This window comes from Scardinius erythrophthalmus (assembly GCF_964197995.2).
Source record: "Scardinius erythrophthalmus genome assembly, chromosome: 14".
NCBI lineage: Eukaryota > Metazoa > Chordata > Actinopteri > Cypriniformes > Leuciscidae > Scardinius > Scardinius erythrophthalmus.
In genome coordinates this window covers 22,559,410-22,568,724 of record NC_138234.1, presented here as the reverse complement: position 1 = coordinate 22,568,724, position 9,315 = coordinate 22,559,410, and the positions used below count along the sequence as shown (strand labels likewise).

Sequence of the window (9,315 nt, the reverse complement as noted above, 5' to 3'; positions counted from 1 at the left end):
GAAAAAAAGCCACCATTGTCCACCTTATTTTTAAGGTAAAAGTGGGCATGGCCATTGTGCAATGTACAAGGCCTCCGGTGTCATATGCTTTTTTTGAGTAATGTTAGTAGAAAAAATTGCAAACTGCCATTTTTAAAATAATTTTAATTATCGTAACCATAGGCACACTGGTTTATTGGTTTAACACGCATAATTATTTTGTGTACCTATAGCGGCTAATAAACACATTCACAGGAAATAGCTTCTACATTGCAAAATAAGGTTGTTGGGACTAGTGTTCATTTCTGTATTCATTTTTGCAGTTTAGCTCCAATCTGCTTCAATGCAGCTGCCCACAAGTTCTAGTCATTCTGAAGACTTCGATTAGATGCTTCAGGTGTGTTTAATTGGTGCTGGAGCTAAACACGGTTTGAAGGTGGCCCTCCAGTAGCAGGAGTGGACACCTTTGTAATCTAAACTCTGCAGGAATGTCCCTCTTGGAGAAGGATTGGACCCGTTTGTTTGAGGGGTCAGTGGTTCTCAACCCTTGTCCTGGAGTACCCCCAGTATTAGTAAAGATGCCAAGACCTTAATGGGTATGCAGTGTTGGGGGTACACCAGGACTAGGGTTGGGAACCACTGGCATAGGTGTCACAGTAATGCTTGAGATGCCTGACAACTGTAAAAGTGCAGCTTAAAGCTCTGACCTGGTTTTGCTTGCAGTCTGCTGGGCTTCAGACTCTCAGGTGACTGTGAGATACTGCACACAGGCTGGGAGTGGGCGCGAAGGCCTGACACTCCCGCCTACACAGACATACGGACCAGCGCAGATCTGCGACCAGTTCTGCAATTACTGGAATTGACTACGGCTGGAGTTCTGAGAAAAGCATCCGGTCTTAGGTCAGTCTTATAGAGCTGTTTCTCGATGTAGACCCTACACCACATCCTTTTTTGTCACTCCCACCCACACTTGCAAAGGTGCCTACAAATAGAATGTAGAGCAAGCATTCTAGAGAAACCTGCAAATCCACAACACACCTCAAAACTCTGAGGTTGAACTTTGTCAGCTTTGCTCTAGTGATAAATAACCCTGATTGACATCTCAAGTAATCAACTATACATTTGGGCAAGGGGACATGGCGTCCCCTTGTAAGTCTTTCAAATTAGTCATACTGACTATCTTTTGTTAAGGTTTTTTTTTTTTGCGGTACTAAACGGATTAGTGGTTAAATAATGACTCCCTGAGAGTCCCTGCCAGTAAATGTCATAACTAGATCATCTACTGCAAATAGTATCTTTCCAGAGATATTAATTACCAGACTTTTACCTCTGGGGGTCCTACGCAAGCTAAGCAATGGAGATGACTGGGAAGGCCTCCTGACCTTCTCCAGGTATTGTAGACCTACTTGGTCCAGACAAACACACAGTCCTCCACAAACCATGGCAGAGAAGTAGGTACAACATACTTTTTATTGATTGCAAGGAAAGGAAAGGACAAGCTAACTTTCTTTGCATCTCCCTCATACTAACAGTGGCGTTTGTGGTGGTCTTGCGTTCCACAGAGCAAAGTGTCACATTCCCGAAGGGTGAGGTTGTTAAATCAGTTGACTGGGAAAGCAATGGAGAGGCGGGGTACATGGGTCTCTTGTAGAGTGAAACCCTGTACACAAACTCTACAGCACAGTTTAAGTAAAACAGTTGTATATTATAGGCTTATAACACACATTCGTTTGATGTACTTTAAAGGTTTAAAAGATGTCTACACTACAGCCAGAGAAATTGAGGTGAACCCATTTTATTATCTGTAAGGCACATCAAGAAATGGCTGACAATTCACAAATCCTTCCCCCTAAACTTGCCAGAATCCAAAGACTTCCTGTTCAGTCTCCAGCATCCTTCGAGGGTCAGACCGAGCATTGTTAAATGGGACGGTCTAGCCGACGGAGGATTGTTCTTGTCATCTAGCAACTGTGACAGCTGCCATTGATGAGTGACAGTAACGTTTGTACTGGGATTTTTTGAAAGTTATATTAAACTGTCTGAAAACAAAACAGGATTTACAAACTGTCTAAATATGTTCACCATGGTCCATTTATGTCTATATACAGTATAACTATATATAACAGCATCTTAGTAAGATATGTCAACATTTGAACCGCTTTAAGTTTTTTTATTATTATTATTTATACATTTGTATCATTAGATATTTGAGTAAGTTGAAACCCAATACTTTCAATTAAGTGTAATTCAGTATTGGGTTACAATAAATTATGGGATAGGCAAGGTCGCGAAGGATCCATCTGTTATATCCTTAATTTCATGGGAAATGAAGGACGCATTTGGAGGCCGCCTTCGAATTGGGACAGCCTTTGCCACGCTGCGGCTACACAGTCGGCCTTCAAAGGATGCAGCCTTTGAATTGGGACGCAGCTCATGTCACCTGTCAAGTGTCTAGTCTTAAACTAACCAATCAAGAAGCACTTTCCTTCTCCACCTTCATCACTTTTTTTCCCATGTAAGGTATCCAGCTGGAAAAAAGCTCTGATTTTTCCCCCTTAAATGCAAAACATTGCCCCTTAGAATGCATTACACTGTGGAATCAACCCTGCAGCACTGCATGGAAAACCAATTAGGGAAAACCCAGTTGTCACATAGACCTACTGTTTAACTAAAGAGAGAAAAGTAAATTTGCGCTTCTGTAGATGCATCTCTACTCTAAGTAGAACCTCTTGTTTGGCAAGAACATTAAGTGAGTTTGCACAAACAAAAATAGAATGTTTTTTTTTTTCTTTCAATAGCTCAATTAATACTAAAGTCATACGTTTGATTCCCAGGGGACTGATAGAATGTAAACCTTTAATGCACAGCAAAAGGCCATTCACAAAGAACAAGTTTCTGCATTCCACAGCACTGCTTTGAAATTATTGTTCTATGTATACATGCACCAGGTGGACATTGACTGTTGCACTTGAGTTTTCTGCAGTGTCTCCTGCATGAGTGCTGCATTTGATGGCTGTATCAAGTTAGAAGTTCAACTTCTAAAAAAAAAAAAAAAAAAAAAAAAAAATGAATTGCTTGAATTGTTTCCATGGCATTGGAACTTATGGATTCCCTTATGGAATTTACATACAGGCCATGGGCATGAATTGTTCTTTTACATTAATAATTTTATAATTTTTACCTAATTATTTTCATAATGAATAGTTCAAAATTAGCAAATTCATTTGAAAGGCCTATTGTAAATGTAGATTCAAATGTATCATCCTGTCCTTACCCAACACTCGTGCTGGTTTCCTAATCACATGTCTTAATGCTGAAGCACTAGGAAAATATGTCATCATGCTAGTTTCCATCCAGCACTACCCAAGTAGACATAGCACCATTTACACACTTATGCAGTCCTGAACTTTGGTGCAGGGCCCCACACCCGCATGCAAATGTATGACGTTTTCCAGTGCTGGCAGACAGCAGATCAAACATAACCATGAGCCCAGCCATTGATCTAATTCTGTCAGCTGGCCCGGAATTAGCAGGTGGTGGGGCGGGGAAGGTTGGGCTGTTAGGCGAGGTCAGGAATGCTCTGACTGTATAGGCGCTAGATGGAAAACGATGCCAATTGGTCACTCATTTTCATGGTGAACATAATTACGAGAAGTAATGATGACAGCAGTTTTGCAGTAGGCAAACTAGCCTTATACGAAGCCAAAACGAAGGCTTGACAGTGAACTTATTTATGTTCACCACCTTGTTGCCCTTTCATCAAGTTATGCTATGACTATCCCTCTGAGGTAATACTCCCAGGAACTCCCGTCTTGTCATCATTCCAGAAAGATAGCGTGCATGCTAAAGCTAGCTTTCATATTTCCCGTACTAACTCAAACTAGTAGAAGCTTTCTTCTGCTACAGGTTTAGGGTGAATTGAAGCAAAAAGATCCATTGTGCGCTGAGGAACAACTGGACATGATTCACTACATAATTTATAACTGACTGATTGACACATCTTAACCGTTTAGCCATGGTGTTATGTAGCATGCATTTTATCACGGTGTTTACAGAATGCTGATAAAGGTATTACATGGGCAAAAAATACTGGGTTCAATCTAGGGCAATCCCCCAAATAGATCGCCTCTTAGAATTCACAAGGCCTCAGATTATTGGAAACCACTACATGTAATAAGTAGAAGGTTGCTGGTGTGGTTTTGCAGAAAGATATTTAAATATGAATACCACATGGGCAATGTGCAATATCGGTGTACAAAACGTCTTATGAACCTTCAGTGTGTTGACGCACTGCACTTGTAACCCATCCAACAAATGATGCACCTCAGTGAGGTGAATACGTCCTCAGAAACATTAGCATAACATAGTGCTGCATGTAAACACATACTCGTGCTTGGTGCCAGATAGGTTAACAAGAGTACAAAAATAGACCTCTTTGACAAATGAACTGCAAGGCATTGCTGCTGCACATATCATATATTCTGATCTGTTATACCCCAGCATGACTAAACATGGACTGCATCAGTCTCTGTTAGCCTCTTAGCTTAATGGCCTGGTTTCACAGACAGGGCTTAGATTAAGCCAGGATTAGGCCTTAGTTTAATGAGGACATCTAAGTAGCTTTTATAAACGTGCCTTAGAAAAAAACATTACTGGTGTGCATCTTGAGACAAAACAATTTAAAACAGTTAAAACAGCTCAAACATGCATTTTAGTCCAGGACTGGGCTTAAGCCTTGTCTGTGAAAGCCCAGGGGGAAGAGTTATTAATTGAAAGGTATTAAGAGGTTAAAGTTGATGATACACTGGGCAACTTTTTGAGCAATGTTGCTGGGCAATAATGCCGTCAATGGGCAACCAGATGAGACACAGGGCCCACGACTGATCTAAGGCATCCAGATAGAAATCTATTGGCAATTCTCAATGTGAAAGTGCCCAAGCAACATTGCCCGGCAGCATTGCTCAAAAATGTTGCCCCGTGTATCATCGCCTTAAGGGTTGGTTCCGTGATTCAGTGGAAAGTCATGATTACCAGTGTGCTGTTCTACCCACCGGATATTGGATACTCTGATGTTAGCGACTATTGGGTCTCACTATGCTTAGCGCCATTTCAACCCCCGGTTAAACAATGTTTCACACTTAATTTTTAAAAGAGATTACTTCACAAAATGATGATGTAAAGCATCATAAAGAATGCTTGATGCAACATAAAGAGTCAAGCTTTTGCTTCTTAGCATGGCCTATTAGCCCCTGCTGGTAGATGTTGTAACTACACTATATTTCTCCATTGACAGTTTTTTTAACCTCATTTTTTTTTTTTTTTTTTTTGCTGCTTTTGACACCACAACTTAGTATAATCGCCAGTTAACATTTCAGGACTGTACAGTACACCTATGTTCATCAGCCAATTAGCATCTTGGCCACGTCATTTTGCTGCAGCTCTATAGTGCTCATGAGTAAATACGCCAGATTTCACATTACATACATCCACGGGGTTCCACCACAGCCGAGCAAGTGCCATTGCACACATTAGTACACTGTAATTCTTTTCAGTTTTGAATTGTAAAATTCTTGCTTCATAATACCTTTGCAGCTGTTTGAATATCAACTAATGAGGAACTGAAAGGACCAAAGAAGAATTAATTTGCATGAACAAATTAAACTTTTCCTTTGAAAAGAAGTGGTATAAGGATATATTGAAACCTTTTCTTTTCTGGTATATAAGCACTAGGTAAGATTATTATATTTTTAAAACAATATCTATCTTTTTTTAACAATGAACCTGACCAACTCTTGAGTATCTTAACCGAAATAAATATCAACCTCTTAATATTGCTGTTGACTTCTGAAGTCACCAATTAAGCAACATGAAGAACACCTTCAGATTACATTCTCTACAGAGAGTGCAACCAAGTTCAGAAACCGGATTAACTTGTCTAGGAAACAACGTTTTAGTCTTCGATTAATCCATCTTTTTCCAAGAACACTTCATAGAGGTCATAAACTGATTCCTTCTGCCACTATGTGGGAAGTTGTAAAAGTAAACAACCTCATTGGCCCATATGTAAATGCTTTACCGGATGGACACAACTGAGCTCTCTGTGGTGAACTCGAACAGCACAGGGAAATGAGGAAGTAAGCAATTCAGGCACATTAGCGCGAAAAGCCACTCGCGGGGACTGCGGCTCGGAGACAGAGACAGGAAATAATGGCATTCTTGTGAAGTGTATATGCTTCTATTTTTAAAGTCTGATTGGAAGCAGGATGACCAAGCTTCCTACGTCACAGATGGAATCAGAGGGCCAGAATTACCTTCCATATCAATGATTAGATTACCACAAACAGCGGATACAGGTGAAATGTCAGTGTGCCACGCTGCCCCCGTGCATTGCTTCTCTATAGAGGCAGTGTTCTGATTAAATTAGCCTAACGTGGGAAGTTGCTAATCCGAGCCAACCCAGGATTAAGCCTGCAGGACATCGAGAGTACATGGGAGAATGCATGTTTGAGTGTGGGTTGCTGAGTGGGTGGTGGATAACAAGGGTTTGCGGAGAACAAATAAACCTTGCTGAACATGAGGCTAACAAAGGTACCCCTGAAATTTCGCTTTGTCTTAATTCATCATATGATGTTGTAGAATATAACATGAAATGTGGATTAATAACAAGCAATACACACTTGATTTGCTCTGGAATTTGGCTGACGGGTTGGTCGAATTCTCTTGTGCTTATTCTCGGTTTCCATTAAGGAGTGCTTTTTCATTTATAATGTGGTCAAGCTCTGCAGGTGCTACTTATGAAAGACTATACAAATGCAATATGCCTACAGAGCTACTAAGGCCTGGAACAAAAGATGTAATATTGTGATTATATATCGAAAATACCTGCATCAGTGGGCTCATGATTAGCTGAAGATTAACCACTTTAAATATTAAAAAAGCTATTGAAGCTTGTTTCCACCACTGAATAAAAAACAAAAAAAGGTAATTGCTACTTTTTATCTTGCAATTACGGCTTTTTTTCTCCGAATTCCATGATATAAACTCACAATTTCGAGTTATAAAGTCAGAGTTGTTAGATAGAAACTCGGAATTCTGGGAAATAAAGTCAGAATTGCAAGCTATAAATGTCATAATCTATACAGGTTATTTTAGTTCCTCAATTCTGATTGGCTGAGGGCCTCAGTATTAACTTCTCATTACATGATTCTCTGGAAAACTTGATTCTCATTGGTTAATCACAGGATTCATTGGTCAGATATTTTTTAAAGGGATAGCTCACCCAAAAATGTGTTCCAAACCTATAAGACTTTCATTCATCTTCGGAACATACATGATCTTTTTAATCAAATCTGTCCCAATTCTGTACTCTCTATTGACAGCTAAGCAATTACCACTTTGACGCTTCAAAAAGTTTATAAAGAGATCATAAAACGAATCCATTTGAATCGAGTGGTTTAGTCCAAATCTTCTGAAGAGACACGACCGCTTTATATGATGAACAGTTCGAATTTAGGCTTTTATTCACATATAAACATTCAACAACGAATTGGTCGATTTATTTTGTACAGGAAGTGGAAGCTTTAAGATATAGGCTTATATGGCTAATATACAGGTAACTCAAATCAGTAGTTAATGTCCACGTATTTATTCATTTGGTTGAGTAAGAGCCATTATATGTAGAGTCAGCTGTCAATATATCAAAATAGATGGAATAAATGGATCACGGTTTCCACAAATATATGAGCAGCACAACTGCTTTTAACATTGAGAGTAAAAAGTGTTACCAGAGCTGCAACTCAGCATATTAGAATGATTTCTGAAGGTTCATGTGACTGAATTAAGTAACGGCTTCTGAAAATTCAGCTTTGCTTTGCCATCACAGGAATAAATGACATTTTAAAATATATTAAAATAGTCAACACACACACACGTAATATCTCCCACACCCTGTTGGAGGAAATACACCTGCAAAGTACACTGTTGTCTTTCGCTTCATAACCTTTAGGGTGGATGTGTAACTATGTCTTGTGTAATTTCTGTGTTCCCACAGTACTCATTTCTCCCCAACTTCCTGTTGACAGACCTATGAGCCACGGCCCTACGCACTGACAGGCATGTCCTAATGCTTCCCTCTCTGTTTCAACAAAGAAATCGGGGGGTAAACAACAATCGGAATGGGCTGACGGATACAGGCTGTTGAAAATTTCTCGAACATGAATATGGGAACCAGAGTGACTTTGATGGTTTGGAATGCTGTTCACCCACACATGCACAGACGCCCACATATGTGCCACACATGTCTCACTTTTTAATACGCATAAAGATTATTCATTGTATGTGACACTTCAAGATCCTTCACATCCACCCATTCCATTTAAAGACAGAGATTCTAGCATGAATAAGGCTAATTGATTCATTGAAAGCTGTTTAATTGGCAAGAGCAAACAACCTCTTCAATAAAGTTCCCTTTAGGAGTTAGACGTTCTTACAACACATTGTGTCATCTTATGAGGAGCACAACAAAGAATTCATCATTCATCAACAATTTGTTTTCAGGTTTACGGTTTTCACCTTGCCGCATTACCGCTTCGAAAAGGTGACGAGGGAAGGTTTATGTGAAACATATTTCAGTGTTGTAGTAATGTAGGGCATTTAGAAGAAACCAGTCAGAGATAAAAATATAAATGCATAATCATCATTCTTCCAGCCTTAAATTTTTAAGTACAATCAACTTGGATGTTTAAGTCATTTCAACTTAAATTACATTAAACTGACTTTAAAAATTAGTCGGATCTTGTATAACTTATATAAAAAGTTGAAAATTGCTTAACTTATTTTGTTGAGTTAAAGCAATGTAAAAACATATGTTGTCATAACTTATTGATCATGTAATTTTTTTACATTGTATACATATTTAATCAATTTCTGTATGCATCTTAAAGTCTTGCATGGCTACAGAATAGCTGCTGAACATTTCCTCTATTATTTCTCCTAAAACAATTAGTTACCATTTTGTGACATTTATGAAAATACTCCTGATCTAATAAGTATATAAAATTAGGATGGTGATTTTAGTTTGGAGGACAAAATTAAAAAAAAAAAATAGTTTAAATTGGTTTTGTGCTAAATGTTTAAAAACAAACATAAACCAAAGAGCGAAAACACATTTGTGACTTTGTGAAAAAATTGTTATTACTAAGATATAGCCCTTGTGAAAATTATATGAGCAATAAGTTATGACAACATATATTTTTTTTACGTTGCTTAACTCATCAAAATAAGTTAAGCAATTTTCAACTTTTTTATGTTATACAAGATTCAACTATTTTTTTTAAG

The 9,315-nt window shown here is 38.7% G+C and overlaps 1 protein-coding gene across 1 annotated transcript in view; it reads right to left on the bottom strand.

The window, feature by feature from the left end:
- LOC308701739 (interferon-induced protein 44-like) overlaps positions 1–9,315 on the bottom strand; it is a 226,867-nt gene that overhangs the window by 90,282 nt on the left and 127,270 nt on the right. The gene's annotated exons all lie outside the window — the stretch shown is intronic.